The sequence below is a fragment of the Mauremys reevesii genome, linkage group 4 (assembly GCF_016161935.1).
Source record: "Mauremys reevesii isolate NIE-2019 linkage group 4, ASM1616193v1, whole genome shotgun sequence".
Taxonomy (NCBI): Eukaryota; Metazoa; Chordata; order Testudines; family Geoemydidae; genus Mauremys; species Mauremys reevesii.
Window position 1 is genome coordinate 24,358,903 of NC_052626.1, and position 22,452 is coordinate 24,381,354.

A 22,452-nucleotide genomic window follows, 5' to 3' on the forward strand; every position below is an offset into this window, starting at 1 on the left:
CCAGCATGGACCGCTCGGGAGGTACTGGATCTGATCGCTATATGGGGAGAGGATTCAGTGCTAACAGAACTGCGTTCCAAAAGACGAAATGAAAAAGTATTTGAAAGAATTTCTAAGGCTATGACGGATAAAGGCCACAGCAGGGACTCAGTGCAGTGCAGAGTGAAAATTAAGGAGCTCAGACAAGCCTACCAGAAAACCAAAGAAGCAAACGGAAGGTCCGGGGCAGGTCGAAAAACATGCCGCTTCTATGCTGAGCTGCATGCAATTTTAGGGGGCTGCGCCACAAGTACCCCACCCCTGACCGTGGATTCCGAGATGGGGGTTGTAATCTCTGCCATGTCTGAGGATTATGCAGACGGGGAAGATGAAGATGAAGAAGAGGAGGAAGACCTAGCAGAGAGCACACAGCACTCCGTGACCCCCAGCAGCCAGGAGCTTTTTATCACCCTGACGGAATTACCCTGCTCCCAGCCCTCACAAGCAACTATCCCAGACAATGACGCCATGGAAGGGAGCTCTGGTGAGTGTACCTTTGTAAATAGCAAACATTGTTTTTTAAGCAAGCGTTTTTTAATGATTGATTTGCCCTGAGGACTTGGGATGCGGTCGCAGACAGTATAGTTACTTAGAAAAGTTTGTTAACAGGTCCGGGATTGCGAGGAAATCCTCCAGGGACATCTCGATGAAGCGCTCCTGTAGGTACTCCAGAAGCCTTTGCAGAAGGTTTCTGGGCAAGGCAGCCTTGTTCCGCCCACCATGGTAGGACACTTTACCACGCCATGCATGTAGCAAGTAATCAGGTATCATTGCGTGGCAAAGCATAGCAGCGTATGGTCCCGGTGACTGCTGGCATTCAAGAAGCATCCGTTCTTTATCTTGTTGTGTTATCCTCAGCAAAGTGATATCGTTCAGGATAACCTGGTTAAAAATCAGGAATTTAAGTAAGGGGGGTGGCCATTTTTCTAATGGGTTCGTGGACTGCAAGCTTAAAAAAAAAAACTTTCCTGCACGTAGCGGCGGGGGAGGGGAGGAGTGAAATGCCGATGATCTTTTTTGTGTTTGGTCACCGGCGATCTTCCCCAAGCTACCAGCCACGCAGTGGGTGGGGGGGTAGGAAGGTTGTTGATTAGCAGGGAGCTAGCGTGGTATTAGCCATGCGTTGGGGGGGAGGGGTAAATCACTACAGAAGCCGAAAGACAGTGGCTTACCATGGCTGCATGCAAGCTGAATTCTGATGCCTGGACCTGTGTCTGTGAGATCTGTAACTCCAGAGCTGCAAGCACTCACTATTAAGATGAAAATGCAACCTTGTAGGAAATCACATGTGCTAGGTGAATAGTGCTGTTCACTGTGAAAGAGTATAACCATTGTTCTGTAAAATGTATCTTTCTAAATATTTATCTCCCTCATGCAGCTGCAAATTTTTCAACCATCCCTCCTCCATCCCAAAGGCTAGCACAGATAAGGCGGAGGAAAAAGAAGACGCGAGATGAGATGTTCTCGGATATTATGGAAGTTACACGCAATGAAAGAGCTCATCTGAATGAGTGGTAGGACGTGGTATCAAATTACAGGAAAGAGGCCAGTGAACGTGAGGACAGGAGGGATGAACGTGAGGACAGGAGGGACAACCGAGATGAGAGGTGGCGGCAGGAAGATCAGCGGTGGCGGGATGCAACTCTGGGGCTGCTGCGTGATCAAACTGACGTGCTCCGGCGTCTGGTGGAGCTTCAGGAACGGCAGCAGGATCACAGAGTGCCGCTGCAGCCCCTGTGTAACCACCCTCAACCCTCACCATGTTCCATATCCTCCTCACCCAGATGTGTAAGAACGCGTGGGGGGAGGCTCCGTGCACCCGCCCACTCCACCCCCGTGGACAGCCCAACCAGAAGGCTGTCGTTAATGTGAAATTTTTTTAATGGCCTTCTCCATCCTTCCTATCCTCCTCCCAAACCACACCCTTACTTCTCTCCCACTTTTTATAATGAATTAATAAAGAATTCATGATTTTTAAACGAGAGTGACTTTATTTGCATAAGTAAGCTGTACTCGAAGGGGGAGGGAGAGTTGCTTTCAGGGAATGAGTCAATCAAGGGAGGGGGGGTGTTCATCAACAAACACAGCAGTCACACTGTACCCTGGCCATTGATGAAGCTCCTTTTCAAAGCTTCTCTGATGCACACCGCTTCCTGGTGTGCTCTTCTAATCTCCCTGGTGTCTGGCTGCGCGTAATCAGCGGCCAGGTGATTTGCCTCAGCCTCCCACCCCGCCATAAAGGTCTCCCCCTTACTCTCACAGAGATTGTGGAGAATACAGCAAGCAGCAATAACATAGGGGACATTGGTTTGGCTGAGGTCTGAGCGAGTCAGTAATGTGCGCCAGCGCGCCTTTAAACGGCCAAATGCACATTCCACCACCATTCTGCACTTGCTCAGCCTGTAATTGAACAGATCCTGACCACTGTCCAGGCTGCCTGTGTATGGCTTCATGAGCCATGGCATCAAGGAGTAGGCTGGGTCCCCCAGGATAACGACAGGCATTTCAACATCCCCAACTGTTATTTTCTGGTCTGGGAAGTAATTCCCTTGCTGCAGCCGTTTAAACAGAGTAGTGCTTCTGAATACGCGAGGCCATGAACCCTCCTGGCCATCTCACGTGGATGTTTGTGAAACGTCCCGTGTGATCCACCAGTGCTTGCAGCACCATTGAAAAGTACCCCTTCCGGTTTACGTACTGGGTGCCCTGGTGCTGCGGTGCCAAGATAGGGATATGGGTTCCATCTATCGCCCCCCCACAGTTAGGGAATCCCAGTGCAGCAAAGCCATCCACTATGGCCTGCATGTTTCCCAGAGTCACAACCTTTCGTAGCAGCAGCTTAGTGATTGCTTTGGCTACTTGCATCACAGCAGCCCCCACAGTAGATTTTCCAACTCCAAATTGATTCCCGACTGACCGGTAGCTGTCTGGCATTGCAAGCTTCCACAGGGCTATCGCCACTCGCTTCTCTACTGTGAGGGCTGCTCTCATCTTGGTATTATGGCGTTTCAGGGCAGGGGCAAGCAAGTCACAAAGTTCCATGAAAGTGCCCTTACGCATGCGAAAGTTTCGCAGCCACTGGGAATCGTCCCACACCTGCAACACAATGCGGTCCCACCAGTCAGTGCTTGTTTCCCGGGCCCAAAATCGGCGTTCAATGGATAGAATCTGCCCCATTACCAGCAGGATCTCCAAAGCGCCGGGGCCCGCGGTTTGAGAGAATTCTGTGTCTACATCCTCATCACTGTCATCGCCGCGCTGCCGTATCCGCCTCCTCCTAGCCTCGGTTCGAAGGTCCTGGTTCAGCATATACTGCACGAGAGTGCGCGAGGTGTTTAAAACATCCACGATTGCGGTATTGAGCTGAGCAGGGTCCATGCTTGCTGTGCTATGGCGTCTGCACAGTTCACCAAGCAAAAAAGGCGCGAAACGGTTGTCTGCCGCTTTCAGGGAGGGAGGGAGGGGTGAGGCTGTACCCAGAACCACCCGCGAAAATGATTTTTGCCCCATCAGGCACTGGGATCTCAACCCGGAAATGCCAAGGGGCGGGGGAGGCTGCGGGAACTATGGGATAGCTATGGGATAGCTACCCACAGTGCAACGCTTCCGAAATCGACGCTAGCCTCGGACCGTGGACGCACACCACCGATTTAATGTGTTTAGTGTGGCCGCGCACAATCGATTTTATACAATCTGTTTTACTAAACCGGTTTATGTAAATTCGGAATAATCCCGTAGTGTAGACGTACCCTTAGTTGCATGCAGGCACCATTTGTGTGTTCAAAGTTATGAACATTGGCTGTATAATTGCTTGATTTCTAAGTAGCCTTACTTAGAACATTTAGTCACTCCTTGGGAAAGGAATGTGCTCAGTCAAGAAGCATTTAACAGACAAAAGAGCTTGGAAGACTCCAATCCACATAAGAAGTCTACCTGAGGACGTTCAAGGTAGCATGTGGGTATTGACTGCTGCCTGCAAGTCCTGAGTCATGCATGGGCATGTGACTTGCCCATGTGATTCCAAATCTCCATTTTGTGACTGGATTCTACACAGCGTGAGGAGGGGGTCTCCACCCACAAGAGATAATCTATTTAACCCCCTGGGAGTCCCCTCCATTTTGTCTTCAGCTGGCTAAAGAAGGAGCCTCTCCACTCCCCCAGGATACTTAAGGGAAACTGGAACAAAAGACAGTAATTACAAGGGGTGTGAGTGATTGCTGGACCCAGGCTAAAAGGAGATTAGCCTGTAAAAGGGTGCATTCTGGAACTGGTGAGGATCCTATCTGTATTTAGTTTGATTAGACATCGATTTGCACATTTTTATTTTATTTTATTTTGCTTGGTAACTTACTTCGTTCTCATAGAATCATAGAATATCAGGGTTGGAAGGGACCTCAGGAGGTCATCTAGTCCAACCCCCTGCTCAAAGCAGGACCAATTCCCAATTAAATCATCCCAGCCAGGGCTTTGTCAAGCCTGACCTTAAAAACCTCTAAGCAAGGAGATTCCACCACCTCCCTAGGTAACCCATTCCAGTGCTTCACCACTTTCTGAGTGAAAAAGTTTTTCCTAATATCCAACCTAAACCTCCCAAACTGCAACTTGAGACCATTACTCCTTGTTCTGACATCAGGTACCACTGAGAACAGTTTAGATCCATCCTCTTTGGAACCCCCTTTCAGGTATTTGAAAGCAGCTATCAAATCCCCCCTCATTTTTCTCTTCTGCAGACTAAACAATCCCAGTTCCCTCAGCCTCTCCTCATAAGTCATGTGCTCCAGCCCCCTAATCATTTTTGTTGCCCTCCACTGGACTCTTTCCAATTTTTCCACATCCTTCTTGTAGTGTGGGGCCCAAAACTGGACACATTACTCCAGATGAGGCCTCACCAATGTCGAATAGAGGGGAATGATCACATCCCTCGATCTGCTGGCAATGCCCCTACTTATAAAGCCCAAAATGCCATTAGCCTTCTTGGCAACAAGGGCACACTGTTGACTCATATCCAGCTTCTTGTCCACTGTAACCCCTAGCTCCTTTTCTGCAGAACTGCTTCCTAGCCATTCGGTCCCTAGTCTGTAACAGTGCATGGGATTCTTCCTTCCTAAGTGCAGGACTCTGCACTTGTCCTTGTTGAACCTCATCAGGTTTCTTTTGGCCCAGTCCTCTTATTTGTCTAGGTCCCTCTGTATCCTATCCCTACCCTCCAGCGTATCTACTACTCCTCCAAGTTTAGTGTCATCTGCAAACTTGCTGAGAGTGCAGTCCACGCCATCCTCCAGATCATTAATGAAGATATTGAACAAAACCAGCCCCAGGACCAACCCTTGGGACACTCCACTTGAAACTGGCTGCCAACTAGACATGGAGCTGTTGATCACTACCTGTTGAGCCCGACGATCTAGCCAGCTTTCTATCCACCTTATAGTCCAATCATCCAGCCCATACTTCTTTAACTTGTTGGCAAGAATACTGTGGGAGACTGTGTCAAAAGCTTTGCTAAAGTCAAGGAATAACACATCCACTGCTTTCCTCTCGTCCACAGAGCCAGTTATCTACTCATAGAAGGCAATTAGGTTAGCCAGGCATGACTTGCCCTTGGTGAATCCATGCTGACTGTTCCTGATCACTTTCCTCTCCTCTAAGTGTTTTAGAATTGATTCCTTGGGGACCTGCTCCATGATTTTTCCAGGGACTGAGGTGAGGCTGACTGGCCTGTAGTTCCCCGGATCCTCCTTCTTCCCCTTTTTAAAGATGGGCACTACATTAGCCTTTTTCCAGTTATCCGGGACCTCTCCCGTTCGCCATGAGTTTTCAAAGATAATGGCCAATGGCTCTGCAATCACATCCGCCAACAACTTTAGCACCCTCGGATGCAGCGCATCCAGCCCCATGGACTTGTGCTCATCCAGTTTTTCTAAATAGTCCTGAACCACTTCTCCCCATACTGTGCTGCCCAGTGCAGCAGTCTGGGAGCTGACCTTGTTTGTGAAGACAGAGGCAAAAAAAGCATTGAGTACATTAGCTTTTTCTATATCCTCTGTCACTAGGTTGCCTCCCTCGTTCAGTAAGGGCCCATACTTTCCTTGACTTTCTTCTTGTTGCTAACATAGCTGAAGAAACCCTTCTTGTTACTCTTAAAATCTCTTGCTAGCTGCAACTCCAAGTGTGATTTGGCCTTCCTGATTTCCCTCCTGCATGCCTGAGCAATATTTTTATACTCCTCCCTGGTCATTTGTCCAAGCTTCCACTTCTTGTAAGCTTCTTTTTTGTGTTTAAGATCAGCAAGGATTACACTGTTAAGCCAAGCTGGTCGCCTGCCATATTTACTATTCTTCCTACACATCGGGATGGTTTTTTCTTGCAACCTCAATAAGGATTATTTAAAATACAGCCAGCTCTCCTGGACTCCTTTCCCCCTCATGTTATTTTCCCAGGGGATCCTGCCCATCAGTTCCCTGAGGGAATCAAAGTCTGCTTTTCTGAAGTCCAGGGTCTGTATTCTGCTGCTCTCCTTTCTTCCCTGTGTCAGGATCCTGAACTCGACCATCTCATGGTCACTGCCTCCCAGGTTCCCATCCACTTTTGCTTTCCCTACTAACTCTTCTCTGTTTGTGAGCAGCAGGTCAAGAAGAGCTCTGCCCCTAGTTGGTTCCTCCAGCACTTGGACCAGGAAATTGTCCCCTACACTTTCCAAAAACTTCCTGGATTGTCTGTGCATCGCTGTATTGCTCTCCCAGCAGATTTTAGGGTGATTTAAAGTCTCTCATGAGAACCAGGGCCTGCGATCTAGTAACTTCTGCTAGTTGCCAGAAGAAACCTCGTCCACCTCATCCCCCTGGTCTGGTGGTCTATAGCAGACTCCCACCACGACATCACCCTTGTTGCTCGCACATCTAAACTTAATCCAGAGACTCTCAGGTTTTTCTGCAGTTTCATACTGGAGCTCTGAGCAGTCATACTGCTCTCTTACATACAATGCAACTCCCCCACCTTTTCTGCCCTGCCTGTCTTTCCTGAACAGTTTATATCCATCCATGACAGTACTCCAGTCATGTGAGTTATCCCACCAAGTCTCTGTTATTCCAATCACATCATAGTTCCTTGACTGTGCCAGGACTTCCAGTTCTCCCTGCTTGTTTCCCATGCTTCTTGCATTTGTGTATAGGCACTTAAGATAAGTAGCTGATTGTCCCGCTTTCTCGGTCTGAGACAGGAGTCCTCCCCTCTTGCACTCTCCTGCTTGTGCTTCCTCCCGGTATCCCATTTCCCCACTTACCTCAGGGCTTTGTTCTCCTTCCCCCGATGAACCTAGTTTAAAGCCCTCCTCACTAGGTTAGCCAGCTTGCTTGCAAAGATGCTCTTCCCTCTCTTCATTAGGTGGAGCCCGTCTCTGCCTAGCACTCCTCTTTCTTGGAACACCATCCCATGGTTGAAGAATCCAAAGCCTTTTCTCTCCGACACCACCTGCGTAGCCATTCGTTGACTTCCACAATTCGACGATCCCTACCCAGGCCTTTTCCCTGCACAGGGAGGATGGACGAGAACACCACTTGCGCCTCAAACTCCTTTATCCTTCTTCCCAGAGCCACGTAGTCTGCAGTGATCCGCTCAAGGTCATTCTTGGCAGTACCATTGGTGCCCACGTGGAGAAGTAGGAAGGGGTAGCGATCTGAGGGCTTGATGAGTCTCGGCAGTCTCTCCGTCACATTGTGAATCCTAGCTCCTGGCAAGCAGCAGACCTCTCGGTTTTCTCGGTCAGGGCGGCAGATAGATGACTCAGTCCCCCTGAGGAGGGAGTCCCCGACCACCACCACCCGCCTCCTTCTCTTGGGAGCGGTGGTTGTGGAACCCCCATCCCTAGGACAGTGCATCTTGTGCCTTCCAATTGGTGGAGTCTCCTTCTGCTCCCTTCTCTCAGATGTACCATCTAGTCCACTCTCCGCATTAGTACCTGTGGTTCTGTCTGTTACTACTTGGAACCACTTAGGTCCTACTTTCTGTATTTAATAAAATCACTTTTTACTTTTTAATTAACTCAGAGTATGTATTAATACCTGGGGGAGCAAACAACTGTGCACATCTCTCTCTATCAGTGTTATAGAGGGCGAACAATTTATGAGTTTATCTTGCATAAGCTTTATGCAGGGTAAAACCGATTTATTTGGGTTTAGACCCCACTGGCAGTTGGGCATCTGGGCCAGGACGTCATGAGATCCTTCAGCAACTTCAAAAACGGGATCAGCATCATTCAGGGGTCGCTGATCCAGTACTATCACCGATTCCACAAGGTGCTGGCGCACCTTGGATGTTGATGAGCTCGGCAGGGCGCGCAGGGGCGGTTGCGCCAGCACCTTCTGTGAGCTGTTTTCAGGTAAACCTGCAGCTTGGGGCAGGTAATTCAGACTCTGGGTCTTTGTTGAAGTAGACAAGAGTGTCTGGCTCGGCAAGCCAGGGTGCTAAAGTCCTGAGCTGGCAGGGAAAACAGGGATAGAAGTAGTCTTGGCACATCGGTTGGCAGCTTCCAGCGGGGTTTCTGTGATCCAACCCGTCACAATACCTACATTCATTAATGCACCATCCATTCTTGAAGGGACAAAGTGACTCCCTGAGTCTGTACCTTAGAAGTGAGGAGACAGTTTTCTGCTTGCCTTGGTATCTGAAAATAAGAACTCAAATGGGAGGAAGAGTCACGTTTTCAGTAGGAAATTGCATGCAACTGGGTGTGGCTGCATCACTTGCCTGTGCACTTACTGTCCATGCAAGCACAAATCAGGAAAATGAACATGCAAATGGCTGCTGGAGGCCCAGCTTTTGTCTGTGCGATGGCCTGGTCTCTGCTTGCACCTGCAGTTTCATATATGCAAATGTGTCCAATCATTTGTGTGCACAGAGCCTTATTATTGTTATTATTTCTGTTACAAAGGTGCCTTAAAACCTTACCCGAGATCAATGCCTCAGTGTGCTGCTAGGTGCTGTATATACTCATCATAAGAGAGAGGTTCTGCTCTGAAGAGCTCATAATTACCTAGACATGACAGAGAAAAGCGGAACAGGTGAAGTGACTTTCTCAAGTCTATACAACATGTCAGGCAAGAGAATCCAGGTCTCCTGATTCCCAGCTCAGTGCCCTGTTTGCTAGCCCATGCTTCCTTTCTGAAATGGTGACCCTAATAATAAAAGAAAAAATGAATCTAACAGAGTCATTCTCCTCTGGGTTTCCTAGGCCATGTTTTGTGGAACCAGACTCTGTCCCCTTGTGAATATGGGCCAAAAAGAGGACCGATGCTGCCAGGCTATTTGACCTTGCTTAAAATACAAATCTAAGATGGGGAAAATGGCAACCACTGCAAAAGGAACCCCAGGCCAGTGCCTTTACCACAAGACTGTCATTCCTCTCCAAGCACTGCAGGAAGATTCTGTTCCACGGGCATTTCCAGTTCAACCTGAAAAGAGAATTCCCAGAAATCTCATGAGAGTGAGCCTGCTTTCACCATATTCTAGACCTTCTGTTGGAGACCAGCATTTCACACTAGTTAAAGTCTCCTAGCTAGTACTAACACAGTTACAGAAGCTGACAGGTTTGGGTCAACGAGCAGTGGCTGCAGAACTTTTGGATGCGCAAGGACATGCTCCTGGATCCGTGTGTCAAACTCATCCCAGCCCTCCAACTCCTAGATACCAAAATTAGAGGTGCTTTGCCAGTGGAGAAGTGAGGGGGGCTTGCAGTCTGGAAGCTTGCAACAGTGGATTGCTACTGGTCAATGAGAAATCATTTTGGAGTTGCAGGGCCATTGTCATGCAAGTTTGTAGGGTCATTAATTGCCTCCTGCTATGCAGGACTGTGACTCTTGGCAATGCGCAGGACATAGTGGATGGATTTGCAGCAATGTAGTTCTTGGACTGTGGTGGGGTGATAGACGGCACATGTATCCATATTTTGGCATCAGCCCACCTTGCCACACAGCTGCAATGGTGCCATGCCACACAGCTGCAATGGTGCCAGCTGAACTCATCACAGAGTGGTGTGGGAAAGTGTCCTATCCTGGAGGAAGAAATAGGGCAACCATCCTAAAAAAACTTTGGGAGAGAATTGCAGAATACCTCCATGCAAATTTCATAGAGATCTCTCAGGAGGCTCAAAGGGAGAGCCATATGTACATAAACAAAGTGCCCTGTATGCCCTCTCCCCCCCGCCACCTAATCCGACAGGGGAATTAAAAGAAGATGCCGACTGAATCCTCTGTTTGTTGTACCTCTACCTCTTCTCCTATGAGTAAAACAATGAAAGGTTGATACCTTTGTCTTTAGATTGGGGTGGACTGGCCTCCATCTTTACATTTAAACATTTGTAAGGAAAAAATGCATGCACACACTTACCCAAGCTCCGTTCCCCTCCATCAGGCTCGTCTGTGCTCATCTGGGAGGATTGGCTAGACTCTGGAAGAGTCAACAGGTCCTGGCTTGCGGCATTGCTGGAGTCCCCAGCTGCGTCTCCCTCCTCTTCCTGCCCACTGTTCCTTGACAGGGCTGCGGCGTGCTGGATGGGTGTCTGCCAACAGCTCATTGTAAAAGCAGCAGGTCAATGGGGCAGCACCAGATCTATTGCTGCTCTCTCTGCTGTGGAATCCCTGGTGAAATTCTTTCACTTTCATGCATCACTGTTGCTGTTCCCTGTCGTACCCTTTTGCCTGTGTCCCCTGTGCAATCTGCTCATAGTTGTCCATGTTTCTATGGCTGGGCTGTAGCTGTGCTTGCACAGCCTCTTCTCCCCACAGGCCCCGGCGAGCCAATGCGTCCTGTGACTGTCTATTCCAGGCAGCGTGCATCTAGTGTGTGGCACCGGCCCGGGCAGTTGGACACAACAAGGGACAGCTGCTAGGAGTCTTGCCAAGGTGGGCTATCAGAAAAAGGCATTTCAAAAACACATGGGAGGTTTTAAATGGGGTGGGGGTGACTTATAGTCTCTGTGACCCCTGGGCAGTGGAATTTAAAATTATGACCACAGTGATTCCTGTTGCAGGGAATGGGGCATTGTGGGACAGCTGCTGGAGAACTGTTAGGGTTGACAAAGGTCATGCAGTATCTACACTTGCACTGTGTTGATCTCGGTAGGTCAACCATGGCTCTATGCTGTTCGGGGCGGTGGTTTTACTGTTTTGCTGCAACAAGAGCAAACTGGAGACACATTTGAACATAGACGTGTAATGGAATGCCTAACTGCATTGCACTGTTCAGCCACCAAGGTGGCGCTGTGCATGAAACACATAATTTAAGCTAACTTCAGCTATACCTGGCAGGGCATTAAAGGATCTTATAGTGAACATGTGGTGTGAGTGTTTCTCTCTGAGAAGTAAGCTCTGTAGTAAATCTTTATCTGGTACAGAAGCCTGACCTGTGTGACCTACCATGTACAAGATGTACATGACAACATGCATACGTGTCTCCTGGTGTCGACTTATGTCAATCTAACTTCTATGTAAATATAACACCATGCTATGGGGGTAAGCACCTGTGAGAGAGAAGAACTAATTAAACTAAAGGATAATGTTGGCACAAGAACAAATGAGTATAAACTTGTCATGAGTAAATTTAGGTTGGAAATTAAAAGAAGGTGTCTAACCATCAGAGGAATAAGATTAAAAGATTCCAAGGCCAAAAGGGACCATTGTGGTCATCTAATCTGACCACCTGCATAACACAGGCCAGAGAACTTCTGCAGACTATTCTTAAACCATATATTTTAGAAAAAATCCAATATTGATTTTTAAATGGTCAGTGATGGAGAATCCACCTTGACCAAATTGTTCTAATAGTTAATTGCCTTCTCTGTTAAACGTGTACATCTTATTTCCAATCTGAAACAGCCATCTGTTCTTGAAAGCTATGGAACAGCCTTCTGTCGGAGTATGGGAGGCAAGAAATCTAACTAGTTTTAAGATGGAGCTTGCTAAGGGTTTGTTTGTCTACACTCAAAACACTACAGCGGCACAGTTGCAGCACTTCAGTGTAAACGCTACCTATGCCGATGGGAGCGATTTTCCCATTGGTGTAATTAATCCAACTCCCCTGAGAAGCAGTAGCTGTGCTGACAGAAGAATTCTTCCATCGACCTAGCTCTGTCTACACAAGGACTTAAGTTGGTTTATATCCACCATTCAGGGGTGTGCATTATTCACGCCCCTGACCAACATAGTTAAACTGAGCTAATTTTCTAGCGTAGACCAGGCCAAAGTTTATGAATGGGTTTATGTGATGGGGTTGCTTGCAATAGCAGGGGACTGGACTTGATTACCCTTCCAGTCCTATTTACAGTACATTAACTTCACTTGGATGGGACAGCGAATCATTTCCTAGCTATTTAAAGAATTAGAAGAAACAAGAGCAAGATTAAGGGGGAGTTTGTGACTCTATTTACGAATATAAAAACATAAGAACGGCCATACTGGGTCAGACCAAAGATCCATCCAGCGCAGGATCCTGTCCTCTGACAGTGGCCAATGCCAGGTGCCCCAGAGGGAATGAACAGAACAGGTAATCATCAAGTGATCCATCCCCGTTGCCCATTTCCAGCTTCTGGCAAACAGGTTAGGGACACCATCCCTGCCCATCCTGGCTAATAGCTATTGATGGACCTATTCTCCATGAATTTATCTAGTTCTTTTTTGAACCTTGTTATAGTCTTGGCCTTCACAACATCCTCTGGCAAGGCGTTTGAGTTGAACATAGCACAGCAGCTAGTTATCTGAAATGCTTCTTGGTATTTTCCATCTGTTGTTTTAGGAAATTTCATTTGCGTGCTTTAGTCTTCAAGACTGATAGTAAAATGCCTGTCCAGCTATGCCAACATGCTGATTAATGTGTGTCCTAAGAGTACATTATCAAGCTTTTAATCTGAGCCACAAGTCTCAAATCTGTCATCTGAAGCAATGAAGGGTGTCACAGGATGCTTTTTCCCAACAGATAATTCCTTTGCTGAAGGCATTTGTTAGGTAGGAGTAACCTACATATGTGAGAATTGGGAGGGTTGGTCATTTAGTTTTATAACTTTGGGATATCCCAATGCCTTTAATTCATTTTGAGGACAGTCCATGTATTTCCAGTACAATAAGCAGAACAATGGGTCTGCTCCAAATTCCATAGAAGTCGTCCAACAGGTAATTTCATTGATTTTGATGGGCTTTGGATATAAATGCTGGCATTATAGTTTAAGTATTTGTCCTTGTGGTAGGCCTTGTGTAGACTAGGATTTGGAAGGTGTTAGTTAACATACGTTAACCACCTAGTTTGTAGACAAGGCAATGCGCCTTTAACTCAACCCACTTCTTCAGATCCATGGAGTGAAAATTTACAGATACAGGCATAAATATACTGGCACATGAAGAGAAGGGAGTTACCTTACAAGTGGAGAACTAGTGTTGACCAGGCCAATTAAGTAAGGGTGGATGTGGTCCACTCCCAATAATTGATGAGGAGGTGTCAATACCAAGAGAGGGAAAATTGCTTTTGTAGTGAGCCAGCCACTCCCAGTCCCTATTCAAGCCCAAATTAATGGTGTTAAGTTTGCAAATGAATTGTAGCTCTGCAGTGTCTCTTTGAAGTCTGTTTCTGATGCTTTTTTGTTGAAGGATGGCTACTTTTAAATCTGTTATTGAATATCCAGGGAGACTGAAGTGTTCTCCTACTGGCTTTTATATGTTACCATTCCTGATGTCTGATTTGTGTCCATTTATTCTTTTACATAGAGACTGTCCGGTTTGGCCAGTGTACATGGCAGAGGGGCATTGCTGGCACATGATGGCATATATCACATTAGTAGATCTGCAGGTGAATGAGCCTCTGATGGTGTCCCTAGAGTAAATATGAGGACAGAGTAGGACACGGGGTTTCTTACAGGAACTGGTTCCTGTGTTAGTGTTTCTGTGGTGTGGTGTGTAGTTGCTGGTGAGTATTTGCTTCAAGTGGGGGGCTGTCTGTAAGTGAGGACTGGCCTGCCTTCCAAGGTCTGTGAGAGTGAGGGATCGTTTTCCAGGATAGGTTGTAGATTGTTGATGATGTGCTGGAGAGGTTTTAGCTGGGGGCTGTACGTGATGGCCAGGAGTGTTCTGTTATTTTCCTTGTTGGGCCTGTCCTGCAGTAGTTGACTTCTGGGTACCCATCTCGCTCTGTCAGTCTTCATTCTTAAAACTACAATACCTACCTGGAGAACTGAGGAAACAGATTGACAGAGTGAGATGGCTACCCAGACTATCCACCACCCAGAACAAAGCCACTGCCCTAGACTATGCAGCTGCTATGCAGCAGGAACAGAAGCATTTCTTTGCCTTCCTCACAATCATAGCATAAGACTTTAAAAATCATTAATGATGTAGTCAATCAGTTTCTGCATGAGGCTTCCATCAGCAGAGCTCTAACAAGCTGCCATTTTGCTTCGTCGTCTGTCACAGATCAGTTGTAGACCATGGTGACCTGTGAGGCAGAGCCATGGAAGATGATATCTAAGGGTCAGTCTATTGATAGTTCATGACAAAAGATCAATATAAGTCCTATTAAATTCCCAACAGAGAAATGTGTTGGCGATAGAGTATTGTAGTCAGATCCATCTAGAAGCACTTGTGTTCCATTCACTTATGAAAATGGACCATCAAAAGGAGAGTCATATTCTAACTTCTAACCACAGGCATCAACATTTGGTCCATGACACAATCCCCAACTCTCCGATAATCTTAACCCAAACCCCACACAGAGTGTGACCAGCTGTAGGAGTTGAACCTAGCACCTGGGATAATCCCATAGTTGTCATGAGAATCCTGAACCAACTCAGCCACTCATCAATGGGGACATTAAAGTCATTGAGAATTAATTATCAGAGGGGTAGCCGTGTTAGTCTGGATCTGTAAAAGCAACAAAGAATCCTGTGGCACCTTATAGACTAACAGACGTTTTGCAGCATGAGCTTTCGTGGGTGAATACCCACTTCTTCGGATGCAAGTGGTGGAAATTTCCAGGGGCAGGTTTATATATGCAAGCAAGAAGCAAGCTAGAGATAACGAGGTTAGTTCAATCAGGGAGGATGAGGCCCTGTTCTAGCAGTTGAGGTGTGAAAACCAAGGGAGGAGAAACTGGTTCTGTAATTGGCAAGCCATTCACAGTCTTTGTTTAATCCTGAGCTGATGGTGTCAAATTTGCAGATGAACTGGAGCTCAGCAGTTTCTCTTTGAAGTCTGGTCCTGAAGTTTTTTTGCTGCAGGATGGCCACCTTAAGATCTGCTATTGTGTGGCCAGGGAGGTTGAAGTGTTCTCCTACAGGTTTTTGTATATTGCCATTTCTAATATCTGATTTGTGTCCATTTATCCTTTTCCTTAGAGACTGTCCAGTTTGGCCGATGTACATAGCAGGGGGCATTGCTGGCATATGATGGCATATATTACATTGGTGGACGTGCAGGTGAATGAACCGGTGATGGTGTGGCTGATCTGGTTAGGTCCTGTGATGGTGTTGCTGGTGTAGATATGTGGGCAGAGTTGGCATCGAGGTTTGTTGCATGGGTTGGTTCCTGAGCTAGAGTTACTATGGTGCGGTGTGCAGTTACTGGTGAGAATATGCTTCAGGTTGGCAGGTTGTCTGTGGGCGAGGACTGGCCTGCCACCCAAGGCCTGTGAAAGTGTGGGATCATTCTCCAGGATGGGTTGTAGATCCCTGATGATGCGCTGGAGGGGTTTTAGCTGGGGACTGTATGTGATGGCCAGTGGAGTCCTGTTGGTTTCTTTCTTGGGTTTGTCTTGCAGTAGGAGGCTTCTGGGTACACGTCTGGCTCTGTTGATCTGTCTCCTTATTTCCTCGTGCGGGTACTGTAGTTTTGAGAATGCTTGGTGGAGATTTTGTAGGTGTTGGTCTCTGTCTGTGGGGTTAGAGCAGATGCGGTTGTACCTCAGTGCTTGGCAATAGACAATGGATCTTGTGGTGTTCCCGGGATGGAAGCTGGAGGCATGAAGGTAGGCATAGCGGTCAGTAGGTTTTCGGTATAGGGTGGTGTTAATGTGTCCATCAATTATTTGCACCGTAGTGTCTAGGAAGTGGACCTCCCGTGTAGATTGGTCCAGGCTGAGGTTGATGGTGGGGTGGAAGCTGTTGAAATCGTGGTGGAATTTTTCCAGAGTCTCTTTCCCATGGGTCCAGATGATGAAGATGTCATCAATGTAGCGTAGGTAGAGAAGGGGCGTGAGTGGACGGGAGCTGAGGAAGCGTTGTTCCAGGTCGGCCATAAAAATATTGGCATATTGTGGGGCCATGCGGGTGCCCATAGCGGTGCCACTGATCTGGAGATATATATTGTCATCAAATTTGAAATAGTTGTGTCTGAGGATAAAGGCACAGAGCTCAGCAACCAGTTGTGCTGTGGCATCATCAGGGATACTGTTCCTGACAGCTTGTATTCCATCAGCGTGTGGGATGTTGGTGTAGAGAGCCTCTACATCCATGGTGGCCAGGATGGTGTTTTCATTATAATCAAAGAGGCTGATAAAGGAGGTGCTGTTGTCATCATGAACAGGTCTGACTACCAAAAGGAGGCCGCCAGACAACTCTCCAACACCAAATTCTACAGGCCACTGCCCTCAGATCCCACTGAGGAATACACTAAGGAACTGAACCATCTACTCAGGACACTCCCTACACTAACACCGGAACAAATCAACATACCCTTAGAGCCCCGACCAGGGCTATTCTATCTACTGCCCAAAATCCACAAACCTGGAAATCCTGGACGCCCCATCATCTCGGGCATTGGAACTCTCACTGAAGGACTGTCTGGATATGTGTACCTTCTACTCAGACCCTATGCCACCAGCACTCCCAGCTATCTCCGTGACACCACTGATTTCCTGAGGAAACTACAATGCATTGGTGACCTTCCAGAAAACATCATCCTGGCCACCATGGATGTAGAGGCTCTCTACACCAACATCCCACACGCTGATGGAATACAAGCTGTCAGGAACAGTATCCCTGATGATGCCACAGCACAACTGGTTGCTGAGCTCTGTGCCTTTATCCTCAGACACAACTATTTCAAATTTGATGACAATATATATCTCCAGATCAGTGGCACTGCTATGGGCACCCGCATGGCCCCACAATATGCCAATATTTTTATGGCCGACCTGGAACAATGCTTCCTCAGCTCCCGTCCACTCACGCCCCTTCTCTACCTACGCTACATTGATGACATCTTAATCATCTGGACCCATGGGAAAGAGACTCTGGAAAAATTCCACCACGATTTCAACAGCTTCCACCCCACCATCAACCTCAGCCTGGACCAATCTACACGGGAGGTCCACTTCCTAGACACTACAGTGCAAATAATTGATGGACACATTAACACTACCCTATACCGAAAACCTACCGACCGCTATGCCTATCTTCATGCCTCCAGCTTCCATCCCGGGCACACCACAAGATCCATTGTCTACAGCCAAGCACTGAGGTACAACCGCATCTGCTCTAACCCCACAGACAGAGACCAACACCTACAAAATCTCCACCAAGCATTCTCAAAACTACAGTACCCGCACGAGGAAATAAGGAGACAGATCAACAGAGCCAGACGTGTACCCAGAAGCCTCCTACTGCAAGACAAACCCAAGAAAGAAACCAACAGGACTCCACTGGCCATCACATACAGTCCCCAGCTAAAACCCCTCCAGCGCATCATCAGGGATCTACAACCCATCCTGGAGAATGATCCCACACTTTCACAGGCCTTGGGTGGCAGGCCAGTCCTCGCCCACAGACAACCTGCCAACCTGAAGCATATTCTCACCAGTAACTGCACACCGCACCATAGTAACTCTAGCTCAGGAACCAACCCATGCAACAAACCTCGATGCCAACTCTGCCCACATATCTACACCAGCAACACCATCACAGGACCTAACCAGATCAGCCACACCATCACCGGTTCATTCATCTGCACGTCCACCAATGTAATATATGCCATCATATGCCAGCAATGCCCCTCTGCTATGTACATCGGCCAAACTGGACAGTCTCTAAGGAAAAGGATAAATGGACACAAATCAGATATTAGAAATGGCAATATCCAAAATCCTGTAGGAGGACACTTCAACCTCCCTGGCCACACAATAGCAGATCTTAAGGTGGCCATCCTGCAGCAAAAAAACTTCAGGACCAGACTTCAAAGAGAAACTGCTGAGCTCCAGTTCATCTGCAAATTTGACACCATCAGCTCAGGATTAAACAAAGACTGTGAATGGCTTGCCAATTACAGAACCAGTTTCTCCTCCCTTGGTTTTCACACCTCAACTGCTAGAACAGGGCCTCATCCTCCCTGATTGAACTAACCTCGTTATCTCTAGCTTGCTTCTTGCTTGCATATATAAACCTGCCCCTGGAAATTTCCACCACTTGCATCCGAAGAAGTGGGTATTCACCCACGAAAGCTCATGCTGCAAAACGTCTGTTAGTCTATAAGGTGCCACAGGATTCTTTGAGAATTAATTGATGCTTGTAAAACACACAGTGATCCTCAAATGGAAGATGTATTACAAGTGCAAAGCATTGTTTTTATCAGCGTGAGTGCTTTTTTAGATACATAGCTTGTTGTTTGTTTCATTATCAAGTTCTGCTCCCCATCAAGTGCTAAATCATGTATGAATTCCCCATTTACACGCTTGAAGTTAGCCATCCTTCATCTGTTGCTATTTATTAACTTATGCTGTATGTCTTTGCAGTGCCCAGTATTTTGTTTTATGAATACAGCTTTATCTCTTTTATTGTAACCTGGAATGAATGAAGAACATTAAAGTTTTCTTTTTTTTAAAAATTACATTCCTTACTTTTATCCATGGGGACAACATTTTCTCCCAATAGTATTGTCCTTTTGGAAGATGTGATAGACATATTGGGTAAATATTGTACCTCCAACTACATGGTTTCCATTGCAATTGATTCCCCTGCTGTTTCCTTCCAACCACTCCCCCACCTTACTTCTTCCACAATGGTGACTGCAACAGTGTGACTGATAGCAGAGGTAAATTTATTCCAGCAGCTGATTTTGGGCAACAAACTTATTTACCTTAGCATGCACTTTAGTTACTGAAATCAAGATATTAGGGGAAAAAATTTACTGCAGTTGACTTTATAAAGACCTTTGATGAAGCTTTAGTGTAAAAGGACAAAGTGAACAACGAATGATTGGCCTGGTTGGGATATGGAGATACTGCTCTCTCTATAAAACACCCACTTTGCACACAAGAGGTTTACAGAATATACTATGGTAGAGGAGGGCATGTTGGTTAGCACATCATTGAACTGAAAGATTGCCAGAAATTGTAACCTGCAAAATGCAGAATCTGGATTATAATCTTGCAGTTTGTTCACATTGATTTGCCTCGGAATTCATTCTCCTAAATTCTTTGAGCTCAGTGGGAGCCTGGGGTGCACAATGAATGCAAGAAGAGACAAACAGGAGTTAACTAGGGATTGGGCTTAAAGGTGCCACCAGACTCCTCGTTGTTTTAGGGACTGGGAAATTAGAAGCAGAGGACGTTATTTTGTGGATTCAAAATCTTTCATATATCAGAGGCTCAAGTCCTTTCTTATTCCAGGGCAGTGACTCCCAAAGGGATTACTCTCCAACTACAAGTTTCGATAATGTTTTGTTAAAGCAACTAATTAACAATAGATACAATATTGTTTGCTTGGATTCCACATACTCAAGTGCATGGCCACTTAATATTACTAAGCCAAAGAGCAGAAGGAAGAATGCCTGACCTCATTGGGTTTGGCATGAACACAGCTTTGCCCTAAAGGTCTGGTTCTGCAATCGCTGTATACCCAAAATGCCCAGCAAGTGCAATGAGAGCTTTTGGTGTCTAAGGACTTCACTATTAGTCAACAAATCTGTACATCCAAATGCTAGAAAAGTAATAAACTGAAAAAGACAATCATGTTTATTTCTGAATTGAAACCACTGACGATCAGAATCTAGACACTAAAGTCATTATCAGACAATTAAGAAATGTTGATTGAGTAAGAAGTCTGACCCTGGATAACTTAGAAAACTCAGCAGGACAGTCTTTCACTTCTAGGTGCCCGATCCTGCATTCAATGCATGCTCCAAACTCCCATTGACTGCAGAACCTTGCATCATATGAGCTTTTTCTGCATACATACAGACCCTCTACTGAAGTGCAATGTCCATATTATATGCCCTGAGGAGCTGCATGGTGGATACAGGGAGAATTGTGCCCACACACGGGGAGTGGCACATTTTCAAAGTGCGTATTAGGTCTCCACTTGCACCTGCACTGAATTTGTAGGTGAAAACACCTGTGTGTGTACTTCCAATAGCATGACACCAGAATATTCATAAGTGTTAGAATTTGCACCTACCACATTGATTAGGAGCATTAAGTTTTGTGGGTGCAATTTTTAACACATGCAGAGGTGTTACTCTGTTGGAAGTATGCATGAACTGGTGCACATATAGGTATACAACTGGCCCCCGTTCAGCATGGTACTTATGCAGTGGGACTACATGCATGCTTAGAGTTAGGCACCTGCATACGCACTTTAGAAGTTAGGGGTCTGAAAATGTATCCATTAATTTGAAATGTGTAGGCTAAGTTTTCCACATGTGGTGTCTCGCTTGCCAAGTGCAAATCAGCTAATTGGGATCCTTTAAACCCTTCATACACCATTTAAAAAACAATATTTGTTAGCCCTTTGTGTGTGCACAGCCCTTTGCAAGACACAGGACATGAGCCTCACCTCCCTGGGAGCTTCTAGATTTCTTAAAAGGTGTGTAGTGTAGACATAGTCTATCGACACAGGTGTGCCCCTACAGACATGCTGCTAAAAGGTGCGCAGTGTATCTGCTCTTTGTTGGCAGGAGAGCGTCTCCTGCCAACAAAGCGCTGTCCACGCTGCCGCTTTTCATTGGTAAAACTTTTGTCGGTCGGGGGTGGGTTTTTTTGACACCCCTGAAGAACAAAAGTTTTACCAGCAAAAGTGCAGTGCAGACAAAGCCTTAGTTGCTGTAGCTCTGACTCTGGGATTTGCATATTTACAGTAAACAATGCCCTTCCCCACACCATCTACACAAGGACCAGGCCTGATTACTGCATGGGAAACAGATAATACAATGAAGACATTCTGAAAAATTATTAGCCCAAAGGGGAGACCCTCTGGGAGTTCTGGGTGTTTCAAATCCACTTTTTTTTTTTAGCTCAGGCTTTGACTTCATCAGGAGTGTGTAGAAAGATTTTTAATGCACACCAGGGTCACTTCATTCTTGCAGTTTTCAGTCATTATCCCCTCTCTTTCTATGTCCAGCAATGAGGAGACCACATACCATGGGGCTGTTCTGATTTGTCTCTCCTAGGGTTCAGAGAGATGGATACAATTACATTAACTCTTTCTAATGTAGAACATCACATGGCAGATGCCCTGCAGCCTTCACCCAGTAGAGTCAAAGTAAAACAATAGAGGACCCCGGGCCAGGGCCTTTCTCTCCAATACACTAGTCCTCTAGAAGTGGAAGGAAAGTCTTTGACTGTCCATTTAAAAAGCATTGTCTTCACAAAGCCCACAGCAGTAGGGTCATCATGATAAAAAGAGACTTCTTGTGGTGCTAGATAGGCATTTTCATTAATTGTGTCATTTTGGAGCATAATGCAACTGGAATGGATTGCATGAGAAAGCAGTAGTGTAATGGCTCTGCTGTGCCTTAATGGAGCACTAACGAGCTAACAGGTGATCAGCTACATTAGGAAACACAGACTAGCATGGGACACAGAGCACAGCCTGAGGCGAATGCTCAGGAATCTCACTCTGGGGTATCCAGACCCCAATCGGGTATGTCTACACTGCAATAAAACACCTGTGGCTGGCCCATGTAAGCAGACTTGGGCTTGCAGAGCTACAAAATTGCACTGGAGACATTTGGGCTTGGGCTGGAGAAAGCCCAAACACCTATAGTGCAATTTTATAGCCCCGCAGCCTGCATCAGCAGACGTGAGCTAGTCCTGGATGTGGCCCCTTGTGGCCTACAGCTGGCCACTGCAGGGTAATGAGAGTATGCGGATTGAGTAGCCAATATAGTCTTACTGCTCCCTGCACACTCACCATAACATGGCATGAAATCCTTGGTCATGTCCAAAACATACTCACCTTCTTCACAGCAGTGCAGAGAACCCCTGTGATGGCCTACTCCATAGCACACATGGACTGTGCGGTCCCGCTCTATGCACAGTGCTTGGGGTTCAGCAGATGCGGGTTAAGGCCCATTGTGATTTGGCTTTCCTGAACTGGACCACAAAATGATCCAGAAAAAAGAACAGGCAGTGCAGTACTCCCAGTCATTCTTGTCCAGGGACAATGTTGGG

The 22,452-nt window shown here is 46.6% G+C and overlaps 1 long non-coding RNA gene across 1 annotated transcript; it reads right to left on the bottom strand.

Moving 5' to 3' along the window:
* Positions 1-9,001: 9,001 nt before the first annotated feature.
* Positions 9,002-10,789, bottom strand: LOC120403280. The gene is made up of 3 exons (XR_005597512.1): positions 10,420-10,789; positions 9,419-9,485; positions 9,002-9,067 (listed from the first exon to the last, which is right to left on the bottom strand). It is a non-coding gene; the product is annotated as an uncharacterized LOC120403280 (long non-coding RNA).
* Between the last annotated feature and the right edge of the window lie 11,663 nt (positions 10,790-22,452).